Raw genomic sequence first — 12,490 nt, 5'->3', positions numbered from 1 at the left:
TTTCCTTTCCTTTCCTTTCCTTTCCTTTCCTTTCCTTTCCTTTCCTTTCCTTTCCTTTCCTTTCCTTTCCTTTCCTTTCCTTTCTTTCCTGTCCTGTCCTGTCCTGTCCTGTCCTGTCCTATCCTGTCCTTTTCTGTCCTGTCCTGTCCTCTTTTTCCCTTCCCTCCCTTCCCCTCCAGGCATGACTGTATTTATTTTTAACTTTTATTTTTAGTAGGCCATGTTTACAGTACATAAAATGATCACATTCATCAGAAGGAATTAATGCACGTTAATATCACATTTTCATTTGCTTCCTCTCTCTCCTCTTACCCCACCCCCCATCTCTTGTTCCCCTTCTCTTTTGCAAAAGATTTATCTTCCTGTTTCCTACTATCCACCTTTTATTTTGATCTTGATTTATATTTTGGGTTTCTTATATATCTACATGTTGAGTCTCAAGGTGCACCCGTTATCCTACACATGACTCAAGTTTACCCTTCTTTATGGCAGAGCGGTGCTCCACTGTGTGTGCGTACCACAGTCTCTTTATCCGTTCATCTGCGGATGGATGTGAAGGCTACTTCCAAGATTTAGCTATTGTGAGTTGTGCTGCTGTAAACATGGGTCTGCATGGTTCTCTGGGATAAGAGGTCTTTACCCTTTTCAGGAAGATAGCTACAAGGCAGGAGAGGTGGGCCATTGTTTTCTAGGGGACAGTCTCCCGTGCTCTGTGTCCTTAAGTCCTTCCAGCTTGTGTCCCAGAAAGTCCCTTCCACAGTCCCCTCATACTCCTCACATCTTCCTAGGTACTGGCTTTTTGGGTGCATTCCCAGCAAGGTATTTCCTGCTTGACTACCAATTGCAATTTGCACGTTGAAAGCCTCACATCCCTTTGCCAGGGCTCACCCTTCTGTCCCTTTCTCCGAACCTCTGCTTCCCTCCACACTCTTTCTGCTCACATGGGCCTCGAAGGCAGATTAGCGGGGCCACCTGGGCACAGGCCAGCTGGGAGGGCGCCCAGGCTCGTCCGTGGTCTCTGAACATTCCCCACTTGCACTGCAAAGGCGCATCGCTCTCTACCCCCAGGAGCAGGGGCTAAGGAGAAGGGATAGCACCTTTACTAAGCCAAAGCCTCTGTCCCCCACACCCACCCACTAAGTCACCTTCTCTTTTCTCAGGCAGGAGGTGGAGGAGGGGGAGAGGGGAAGATGATTCAAGTAGCAGCGACCTGGCTGGAGTGGGAAGAGCTGGTTCCCTGCTTTGTTTAGGAGCCTTATGTGGACTCTGTCTTAGCTTTCTGCTCTTTTCAAAATGTGGGGTATTTACCCCTTCTTTATCACTAGTGTGGAATCCCAAGGCTAGTAAAAGGAACCATGAGAAGCTCCAGCTAACGTGTCTATTGCTTAGGGGACAGAAAATTGGGTTTTTCAGTCAAGAGCAGCCATCCTATTAGGAAAACTGCTGTACCTGCTGGGAGTAATTTGGGAGTTCTGGTGAGGGCCTGTCCTGGTTAGAAATGTGCACTTTCATACTTTTTAAACCAATGGCAACCGGGTACAAGCATTATTCCCCCAGTGCCAGGCTAAGAGAACATCTTAATCACTTATATTAGTAGTCTAGGAGCCTCATGCTTTAGTAGGGCAAAATAGGGTGGGAAATTGTAACCACCCTGATATAGAAAGTCGTACAACAGCAGCCTTCCCGACAGACAAAAATGAGACTGAGAAACCACAATTCTTCTTGACATACTGTGAGCAGCACTACTGACTCTCAGTAGACATGTGCTTGCTCATCAAAATGAAGAAGAATTCAGACATAGGAGCCAGGGAGAGCTGTCTTATAATCCTAATTCTGCTGCCTCATGCTATGACCTCAGGAGTCTTGAATTCTCTAAATCCCTTATCTTCATCTGAAAACTGGGCATCTAATAATGGCATATCTCATAGCCTCATTGTAGGTAAATGATATAATCTATATAAAACTATTAATATACAGTAGGTTCTTCATAAATAGTTGTTGTTTTTTAAAAAAACTTGAAAGAAGGTAACTAAGTCCAAATGTCACGTGGTTTATGCCTAGCTGGGGAATATTTGCCAAAGTCCCCTAGCAGCTTAGTTACTCTAATGCAGAAAATTTTAATTTTTATCGAATAGCTCTGTCTTTCTACAAGTGATATTTCTAAAGAATCTGGTAATCATACTGGTTACTCTTGAATGCGTTGGACTCTAATGACTGATCAAAATAAAGAGCAAATAAAAGTGCGACATCTTTGAAGCGAGGCCAAGGAAAGATGATTTTGGACAGCGAGTGAAACGCACTGATTGTTTCTGTATTTCATTATTTCTCTGCACTCATTCCAAAGGCCACACACACTACACCAGCACACCTCCTCCCTCCTGTGCAGTCCCAGTTGAAAGATGGTCAGCTCTGTGTGATGCATCTGCTCATCGGGCACCCACGGATTCCAGCACCGTCAGGAAGTACCGCACACAGCGTGGTTTGGAATGTGCTTTTCATCCTCTAGCTAAGTCAGGGCATTAGTCCAGGGGCATGAATGCCCGGGCATCTCAGGGTCTGCTGTTCCTGACTTGCCTTGCATGATGTCCAAAGTCACTTTTGACCTTTGTCATTTGTCATTTGTCATCACAGCATGCATCTTGTTACATTGCAAAGATCCTGGGATGGAAGCCACCAGCTGTTCACTGAAATTCACTTCTCCCCGACTGCTGTGACTTTTCCTCCAAGTACACACGTGCATGAAAAGGGACAAGAAGTTCTGTCCGAGGAAATGAAAGTAGAAATACTGCGGGTCCCAAGCCTGGCCTGTACAACTCTCCTCAGTGAGAGTTCTGTAGTCTTTGCTGCACACAATGATAAGAATCTAGGAGAGGGGCATAGAGCTGCCAAAGTGGGACCTGGGTCCTACTGAGAGCACAGAAAAGAAAGCCACCCTGTTGACTAAGCAAGGTGCTCTGGGCTTCCAGGTAAATGGGAGTGATTTTCTATTGTGTTAAACCACTGAATGTTTGGGGCTCTTACTACAGGCCAGCTTATTCAAAGCACATAGCCAGACAGATTTAGGTCCAAATTTGGTGCTTATTTCTCACTTGATACTTGGTATTGAGCTGTGAACTGAGCCTCTCTGAGCCTGTTATTTCATGGGGAATGAGGATATTTGTTGCCCACTTGCTGTGTCTTTTCTGTGATGGTCGAGGGTGTGGCAGGAGACATAGCAGGACTCAGGAAGACAGTTTATTACACTCAGAGGTCCTGGAAACAGCAAGCCTGGTGTGCCAGTTGGTCATGCAGGAGAGGGTATATGTCAGCCAGAAGACACAGACAGGAGCAAAGGAGAGCTCAGGCTATGTTCTTTCTGGAGTTTCTGCGGGCGAGGGAAGCAGGGCAGGTAAACATGTTAGGGGTGGCTGGCACAATGACTGCAGTAGGGTCATCAGCCCTAATGTTCAGGGTTGCCTGGTACCTGCCTCTGGGTGATGCAGGCTGAGGAATTTTGTCTACTGAGGTGTATGGGCCTGACAGAGGGGGTCTGGCTCCAGATTAGTTTGCCTAGCAAAGATGCCCAGCTTAGCCCTCCCATATCTGTACGAATTGGTTAGCCCACAAAGGGCAGAGTCTTCTCACTGCATCACAAATCATCATTAGGATTTTAGATAAGGTATGTGAATCACCTAAGTTAAAGTTATAAAGCCAGTTTTTCTTTTGAAAGCAGAAGTGCAAGATTCGATTGATTATAGTCTTTAGTTGTAAGGTATCCTTCTATACTAGCTGAGACTAATCTGACACTCACAGTTTAAAAGAGGAGAGGTTTAATTTGGCTTACAGTTTTGGGGGACTCAGTCCATGGTGAGCTGGCTCCAAGGCAGGAACGTCATGGTGGAAGGGCGTGGTGAAGGAAAGCTGCTCACCTCACAGGAATCAGGAAACAGAGAGAGGAGGGAGAAGTTCAGAGTAACACCTTCCAGGTCCCATCCCAGGTCCCACCTCCAACTGGGCTGCACCCCCTAGAGCAAAGTTAGTTATGAACTTATCAGTGAATGAATCCAGTGATGAGTATAACATCTCCACTGTCCAATCTTCTACAAGCCCCATCTTGAAAAATAAGATTTTTGGAGGATATTTTAGACCTAAACTGAACATGCACTGCATCGTGAATAATCTCACTTACTTTATTGTTTATCTATTTGATTTTATTAATTTATATCTACAAGGCAACAATCACTTGTGGACTCAGCACCCAGTGTGAAAGACTATTTCTTGGAAGTATCCTTCAGTCGTGGGGGAGTCAGTTGCTTAGCAGAGCCAGAGGTTACACAACAGGGGGAGACCCTGGCTCTGTGTATGTGGAGCTTTTAATCTGAATGGTTTAGGTCGTTCTGTTATAGGCAGCTGAGTTAGATAGAAATGTTATAGGCAGTCAGACAGGGCCAGGCCCTTGAAGGAGCCAACATGAAAGACAAGATAAGATACCTTGTGTGGGCCAGACCTCAAGACAAAAGGACTAAACAAATGCATCCACATACCTCCCTAGGTGTAAACATCAGGGATTGATATTCTAAATAGGTAAGAACCACCTTCAAAAAGCCAGAAAGACTCACTAGCCCAGCCTCCTACAGGAAGAGCCGCTGTTCTGTATTCATGCCCACTTGCTACGTGACTCTTTTCCCCATTTGTTCCTGATTTAATCAATTTTACCTGAACAATTCTTATTGGCTGACCATAGTTTTGTCCATTTTCCCCCTGTCTTGGACCTGCCTCACCCTGTGGTTTTGCTCTGTAGAAGTCCTTAGAAAAGACAGAGTCTTGGGCAACCCACCTGGGCCCCCTCCTGTCCCTCTTGGACAGAAGCTTTCTTACCCTCAATAAATATATTCTGCTCTTAACCTCCATTGTTCCTAAAATTCATTCATCGATTTTAGAGAACACAAACTCATCCCGGATATCGTTCGGGTTGGGAGTTTTTATTTTCCTGTATCACTTCCAGCTCCTTTCCTGGTGTAATGAGCCCAGAGAAAAATGGCAGAGTACACAGTGGAACTGTGAGTGCATCCCCACGCTGCTGGGTGATTCTTTTCCGCTGAGAGTGGGGCTGTCTCTCCTTTGCAGAAATGGCAAGGGGAGGTTAGCTCCCAGATTTAGCAGCAGCAGCTGCTGCTAAACGGTGATAGGAGTGAATGGCAGGATTTGACACCTGACGCACATGTCCATGTTTCAGGAGGCTCCAGCGTACCTTGTGGCAAGGCAGGGGGCTTGGTTTAAGCCTGATGGTTCACTGGGATCAACTTCCTAGGCATTTGGACAGAGGTGGTTTCCATGGAGCTGGGCAAGAGGTCAATTCCTTTTCTGAGGTGTCAACTTACAGCAGATCATTTTGGTAAGAGTCTTTGTCTCTCAACCCCTTTCACCTGCGTTCTCTTCAACAACTTAGTGTGATCCAACATTATCAGCTCTTTATTATTTTGTTGATTAAATGAGCGTCTTATGTTGTTAAATTTACCGGATATCTGTTGAAACTTGCTATTTCTTTGTTTTTGTTGGCCATGTGTTTTCTTTACCTGGAAATATTTGTTCGTGCCTTTTAATTATTTTTACTGTGTTTTTATTCTTTCCTTATGATTTCCAAGTACTTTATTATTAATATCTTATTACTTACATGTGTTGAAATATCTTTTCCCAATTCATTACATGTATTTGCACTTTAATGTTTTTTCTGATTAGCAAGTGATGTTAATTTTAGTATAATTAAATTCGTTGACTTTTTCTAACTTCATTGGTACATTTTGTGTTTTAAGAAATTAAAACATCTTTTTTCTACCTTAAGGTCAGAAATGAGCTCACCTATATTTTACACTAAAATATTTACTTTTGACTTTCTGTATTTAATTTTTCTAATTTTTGTGAGGCAGGTAAAAATCCCATTTAGTTGAATCTCATCTTCCTCACTGCAGGTTTCATCAGACGGCCAAGGGTCACCTTGAAGAAAGTAGTAACATGTGGCAACCACGCAGCCCATCTACCACAGTGGTCTCATGGGACCAGATTGCCTAGTGACTGCTTAGCTCTCTGAGCTTGGGTAAGTCAACTCTGTGATGTTCACATGTGATAAAACTATTTCACGGTGCTTATCCAAATGGTGTCTGTGGTTAAGTAATGGATGCCCATATACATTTGAGTATTCAGCAAAGTTGGGGAAAGTCCTAGATTTAGCAGAAGTAGCAGCAGCAGCTATACAATGATATGAGTGACTGGCAGGATTTGACACCTGGCACAATGGGTCAAGACTGAAATATGGCTGAGATGCTATGTACCTGGTTTTTGTGTCTTAGCAGAAGGATAGGTCTGTGTTCTTTACTGATGTAGTCCAGATCTGCCATTAACATTAACTCGGGGTTTCTAATAGCATTTATTCCAAGGAGTAGGTTAAAAATGCTGCTTGACAGAGTTAGCGCACATGAGGTTTTGTTACACTTCTGAGGCACATTAATGCTTGCTGTTTTAAAAAATCAAAGCCCATTCACTTTTGTCTTATTCAATAGGCTGCTTAGGAGGAAGAGTTTCCTAGAAACACAATTGCAATCTCTAACTTTTGTTTAACGGATTTGCACAACTGCCAAGTAGCGTTTATCTACTTTTGGATAAAAGAGGTACCGTAGAAAGCCTGTAACACTGCAAGAGAGCAGATTTTCCCCTGAGCTTCAGAAAGAAAAATCCCAACCCACACTGTATTTGCAGCTGCTGTTTCGTATGTGTTCCTCCATCTGATTCTGCAAACCAGTACTGTGATGGATTCAGTCTGTAATTAAGTCAGAGGCCCCAACTAACCATGCAGCCCATGATGGCCTCTTGACAATGACGTGCCATCTACAGACATAGGGAGTTAGTTTTGAACATTTTGCTTGTGGTTACTTGCCAGACTCCCACTAACACAGAGAGACATTATTTTTTTAAATAAGAAGTTGATGAAATCTTATCTGCCAAGAATCCCGAATCTCATCCTGTGACCATGATAGTTTTACTGTTGCTGTGGTTCTGAGAAAGGTCTGCTAAATTCATTTCAATTAAGTTTAACTCAACTAGAGTTGCCGAATACCTAACACACAATAGCTCAATTATACAAACCTGTTGCATGCCTTTATGCACAGTGCGTTAGCTTGGAGGAGCTGATGAAATTTTCTTTTTACTGCTTATCATCTATTTGTAGAGACAAAAAATATTCTTAGTAGCAAGTAGTAAAATCTCTGCTGAGTGGGACAGTTCATATAAGCTTGCTTCATATAACCAAGTTGATTCAATGGCAGGATTTTGAGCCTTAGGAAAAGAAAGTAGGAAGAACAAGTTTAGGAATGAGGGCAATGAAGGACAAATCTGTCTGTCTATTTATCATCTATCTATCTATCTATCTACCTATCTATCTATCTATGTATCTATCTATCATCTATCTGTGTATGTATGTATATATGTATCTATCTGTCCTCTATTATCTAGGTAGATTACACACACACACACACACACACACACACACACACACATATACATATCTGGAACCCAAAATGCAGGGAACAGAACCATTCTTCCAGCATCTTGCAGGAGTCTTCTCAGAAGAGTGTGTGATCCAGCCACATGCTGCCCTGGCAGAACTGGAATCTGCTTGCCTAGGCTTCCATCACTGGAGCTGGCTGCCCACAGCCAGAAATCACCTTCATATTGTGTTCACACTCAATGGGGAAGGTGATTTGTTGAGAGGATGTGGTTATTCTACAGGGGCAAGAGGTGATGCTGGTGCCACCTCCTGAAGGCTAGAGGAACACTGTCCTCCACACAGAGAAGAGAACGAGTCCCAGAAAGGCTGTCGAATTAGGAGGTTTTTTGGTCAGTAAGAGATGGGATAACAATGGAATGTCCTCTAAGAATGAGGTAGGATAAGAAAAATAGGTTAAGAAGAAAGGGACAAGAAAAATAATGGTTTTAAAATTTAGCTTTTACTAAAAAACAGCAGGCTCAGGACACACACCAAGCCAAAACATCCAAGGTCCATAAACACACAGTAGGACTGGGCCATCCCTTTTACCTATGAATTGGCCTTTCCACCTGAAACAGACTTCTCTTTCTCCTGCAGAATGGACCTTTTCCTATGGAGGGCTCCAGCTCCAGCTCCTAGAACAGGCCGTCATTATTCCCTGCAGAAGGACCCATCAGGTTTCACTCTTCATCGAACCTGCTTTTTCCCACGGCTTCACAAGTTCTACAGAGCACCCCACCCCTGGTCCCTGCCAATAGACCCAGCTCCAGATCTCAGTGTGTCTGGCGTTCTATCTCTCTCAAGGGCTGCGCTCTATTTCTTTGAGTGTGTACCTCTCAAGTGCTGCCAACTAATCCTTTTATGCCTTTGACCAATAGTTCCTGACAATTCTTTTTCTATGATGGGTGTCAGCAGGCCTACAACCTGCTGCATGAGGGGAGTGAGCCAAGGTCCCTGTCCCTGCTCTGGGACTCCTCAGAGGCTGTCCTGTGATGAGAATACAAGAACAAAGGAAATAGATGGCCACACCAGAATTAAACTACACAGCAAACAATTTAAGTTTGATAGATCAGAAATAGACAAAGTTGTGCGAAAGAGAAAGAATATTCTCTGCACTGGTAGGACAGGGCTGAGACCTCATTAAGGCATTACCTTGTCTGAAGAGAAGATGTGTCATTCAGAGGGGATGCCGGCCAGGGAAGCAGAGGCACAGGCAGAGGAGAGAGCATGAGGTCAGATATGGAAACACCCATTCTCCCCAGACAGGCGCATCCTGTCATGGACACAGGTGCACTGGTGTCGTGAAACATCCCCCACCAGCTCACTAGGAGAGATCCAGAGCTGTGTCTCTGGGGTCTTGTAGATTGGCTTCCACAAAGCTTCTCCACTGGGAGAGAATGTGCAGTGGAAAGAGAGAGCTCAACAGTGCTAGTTTCTGACTGTGAACGTAGGCCCCAGCTGATGCCCTCATGTGAGCCTGAATTACCAACCTCACCATAGTCAACCGTGCAAAACTGTCACAGTTCAGTTTGTGGAGTCACAGTCTGAGAGTCACAGCCTGCATTTGCAGGGTTTAATAAAGTAAGGGTCAGGTGAGAGGCATCCTGGCAGTCAGCCAGCCGATTTTCCAGGACATCGAATCTGCTGTCCTCTGCTTTGCCTTGAGTATCTTTCTCTGGGCCCTCTTGGGAGAAGAGGCTCGGAGAGAGTCAGTGGGGCAGAACTGGACAGTAAGGGGTTCAAGTGTCAAGATGACCTAATGATCTTTCCTCACCCTTGTGTTATATTTTGTAACTTTCTGAGCACTTCCATTTACGTTATCAAATTTTACTACTTTGAGAGGGAAGCTAGGACTTCAGAACCTGCTTACCCAGGAGGGACACTGGCATGTAGAACTCACAGATTTTCAGTTGGGAGGTGCGGAGAGAGAGTTCTTTCTCCTCCTACCCAGGGTCTTCCCAATGGTCCGCCCTTCAGTACTGCCTTCAGCACTGCACTTGTCTCCATGAGATTGTAGTCGGCCAGCGAGGTCCGTCCAGAGCATGTAGTTCCCTACATTATTGTGTCATTAAGCTTTGGCAGGGTCAGTTCAGTCACTCACTAACCCCATGTGAGCACAAGCACTGTGGTGGAATTCGAGAAGATCAGTCTCTGCCCTCACCAGCCTTTAAAATCCAGGACACCTGCAGGGCCAAGGGGCTGGGAACTCCAATTCATTGGATATATGCTGTGTTGAGCACAGTGCCAGAACCTTCGTGTGCATCATTTCAGGAAGTCGTTCAATCACTGTGAGAGGGCAGTTTGCTAAATCAAAGTGATTTGAGAGGATTCTCAGTGCATTCACAACTCACTTTATGGAAATCTCTTTCCCTAGATAGACGCAACCCCATGAGAGTGGGGCTGTCCGCCCTGTGCACTTCTGTAGTCTCAGAACCTAGCACAGAAGGTTCTTCAAACATTTCCTGAGCTGTGTAGGAGACTGTTGTTTAAAGATAAATAGCTGAATGATTCCTTCAAGCTCTGGAGTATTGGGTCAAAGATTCAAAGGTCCAAATTAATGCAGAATCTTTGTGTATTTGTTGATTCTCACTATGTTCTAAGTGATCATGCTTTTGAATTAAGATTCATCTCAGAGTTTTGTAGCCATGAATTTCCATTCCTTTCATGCCATAATTTGTCTATATTTCTACTAAAATAGCTCAAGTTAAGCTTTTTGAAAAATAAAAACAATAAGTTGCAGAAAAATGTAAAAATAGAAACTCAAATGTAAATATACATATGTGCATACATGTATGTGCATATACACATATGTTGGACATATATTGGAAATTTATAAAATTGCACGGAAGCATGTGGAAGAAAATAGCACTGCTGCAACCTGCACAGACATATTGTGCCTACACGTGTACACAGACACTGAAGTGGAGACATCCTCACCCTCATTCTTGTTCTCATTTTCATTGGTTTCTCTTTTTGATCTTCATTTTCTGTTTTTTAACCTTTCTTTGAATTTATTTATTTATTTTTAAATTTTTAAACAGAATAAAAAATAAAAAACATCAGAAATGATACAGTATTTCACTAAACAAGATGGCAGGACTTCAAAAATGGCTGTTATATTCCATATTGTTGTCTTCAAATTACTTGTTTAGATTACCAGATATAAGCATGAGAAATTGGTCAAAACTTAAAAAGAAAAAAGTTTAAGCATTAACAGCTCCTTTCAATAAACCAATAGAAATCAGTGGTATAATTATCCCAGCTATCCATACATATATCTCCCTTCCTTCTTTCTTCTTTTTTCCTTTTGTTCATCCTAGTTGCTCCTTCCTTTTGAGTAGTTTCTCTCCCTTTCACAGTATCTATTGTACCTTTTGGATTTTATTTATTCTTTCAGGTTCTTACATTAGAGAGACAATGTGATGTTTACACATGTGGGTCTGATTTACTTCACTTATGAGTATAGTCTCTAATTGCATCCATTTACCTATAAAAGCCTTTTTTATAGCTGAGTAATATATTACTGTATACAAATACTACATCTTTTTTATCATTCTTCAGTGGATGGACATTTGGGTTGTTTTCCAAGATTTAGCTACGACAAATTGTGCTGCTATAAACACAGGTGCACATATATCACTGTGATATGTTTTTGGTTCTTCTGGAAAAATAGTCAGAAGGGAAATAACTGGTTAAGTGGAACCTCCAATTCTAGTTTTTTGAGGAATCTCCAGACTGATTTCCATAATGGTTGTACCGGTCTACACTCCCATCAACAGTGGAGAAATGTTCCTTTTTCCCCATAGCTCCTCCAGCATTTGTTATTGGTTGATTTCTTGATGATAGCCATTCTTTCTGGGGTGAGATGGAATCTCCGTGTTGTTTTAATTTGCATTTCTCAGATGACCAATGATGGAGAACATTTTTTCATATATTTATTCATCTTTAGTATTTCTTCATCTGAGAAGGGTGTATCCATTTCAGATGCCCATTTCTGGACTGGGTTTTTGAATTATGGAGGCCTGACTTTTTACAATTCTTTTTATGTTCTACATAGAAGTCCTTTGAGGGGCTGTTGGCTAAAATTTTTTCACAATTCATGGGTTTTCTTTTTACTCTGTTGGTGATTTCTTTTGATGTGCAAAAACTTTTCAATAAGATGAGATCCCAGTTGTTGATTCTTTGAAGTATTTCCCGCGCAGTTTGGTTTTTGTTCATGAACTCTCTGCCAACTCCTATGTCTTCAAGATTTCTCCCAACTTTCTCTTCCTGTACATTTAGTTTTTCTGTTTTAAGATTTAGATCTTTGATCCATGTTGACTTTACTTTAGTGCATGGTGATAGACATGGGTCTAGTTTTAGTCTTCAGCCTACAGAAAGCTAATTTTTCCAGCACTATTTATTAAAGAGGCTATCTTTCTTCCAGTGAACGTGCTTGGCCCTTTGTCAAAGATAAGGTAACTGAGTGTGTTTGTGGTTGTGGCTGCATCTTCTAATCTGTTCCATTGATCCTCAGGTCTGCTTTTTGCCAGGACCATTCTGATTTTATCACAGTAGCTTTATAGTACAATTTCAAGTCAGAGATTGTGATGCCACCTTCCTTTCCTTTGTTGCTCAAGATTGCTTTTGCTATTCTAGGTCTCTTCTGGTTCCACATGAGTTTTAGGAATGTTTTCCTTATGATCTCCATTTTCTTTTTTTTTTTTTTTTTTTTTTGTTTTTTTGTTTTTTTGGTTTTTTTCCGGTACCAGGAATCGAACTCATGACCTTGCACTTGCCAGGCAGCCGCTGTGCCACTGAGCTAAATCCCCAGCCCCCGATCTTCATTTTCTTATCTTCTTTGTTTTGGCTGCTTGTGCAGGAAGTCAGTCACAGGTGGAACACTGTGGATGGTTGTTGGGGACTGGGCTTCAGACCTCTTCTGTTTTCCTCTTTCCCTGTGAGGAGATATTTGCTGGGAAGAAGGAGAAC

The 12,490-nt window shown here is 42.7% G+C and overlaps 1 long non-coding RNA gene across 2 annotated transcripts in view; it reads left to right on the top strand.

Annotated features, from left to right (window-relative positions):
* The window catches only part of LOC102015630, a 19,764-nt gene extending 11,474 nt beyond the window's left edge, over positions 1-8,290 (top strand). For both annotated transcript variants that reach the window (XR_263624.2, XR_001230802.1), the window contains 3 exons: positions 5,216-5,374; positions 5,949-6,073; positions 8,117-8,290. This is a non-coding gene — a long non-coding RNA (uncharacterized LOC102015630). The remainder of the gene's footprint in view (positions 1-5,215; positions 5,375-5,948; positions 6,074-8,116) is intronic.
* Positions 8,291-12,490: the final 4,200 nt, after the last annotated feature.

Source organism: Chinchilla lanigera, unplaced genomic scaffold (assembly GCF_000276665.1).
Source record: "Chinchilla lanigera isolate Chin_1 unplaced genomic scaffold, ChiLan1.0 scaffold00075, whole genome shotgun sequence".
Classification (NCBI taxonomy): Eukaryota; Metazoa; Chordata; class Mammalia; order Rodentia; family Chinchillidae; genus Chinchilla; species Chinchilla lanigera.
This window is presented reverse-complemented; position numbering and strand designations above follow the sequence as displayed.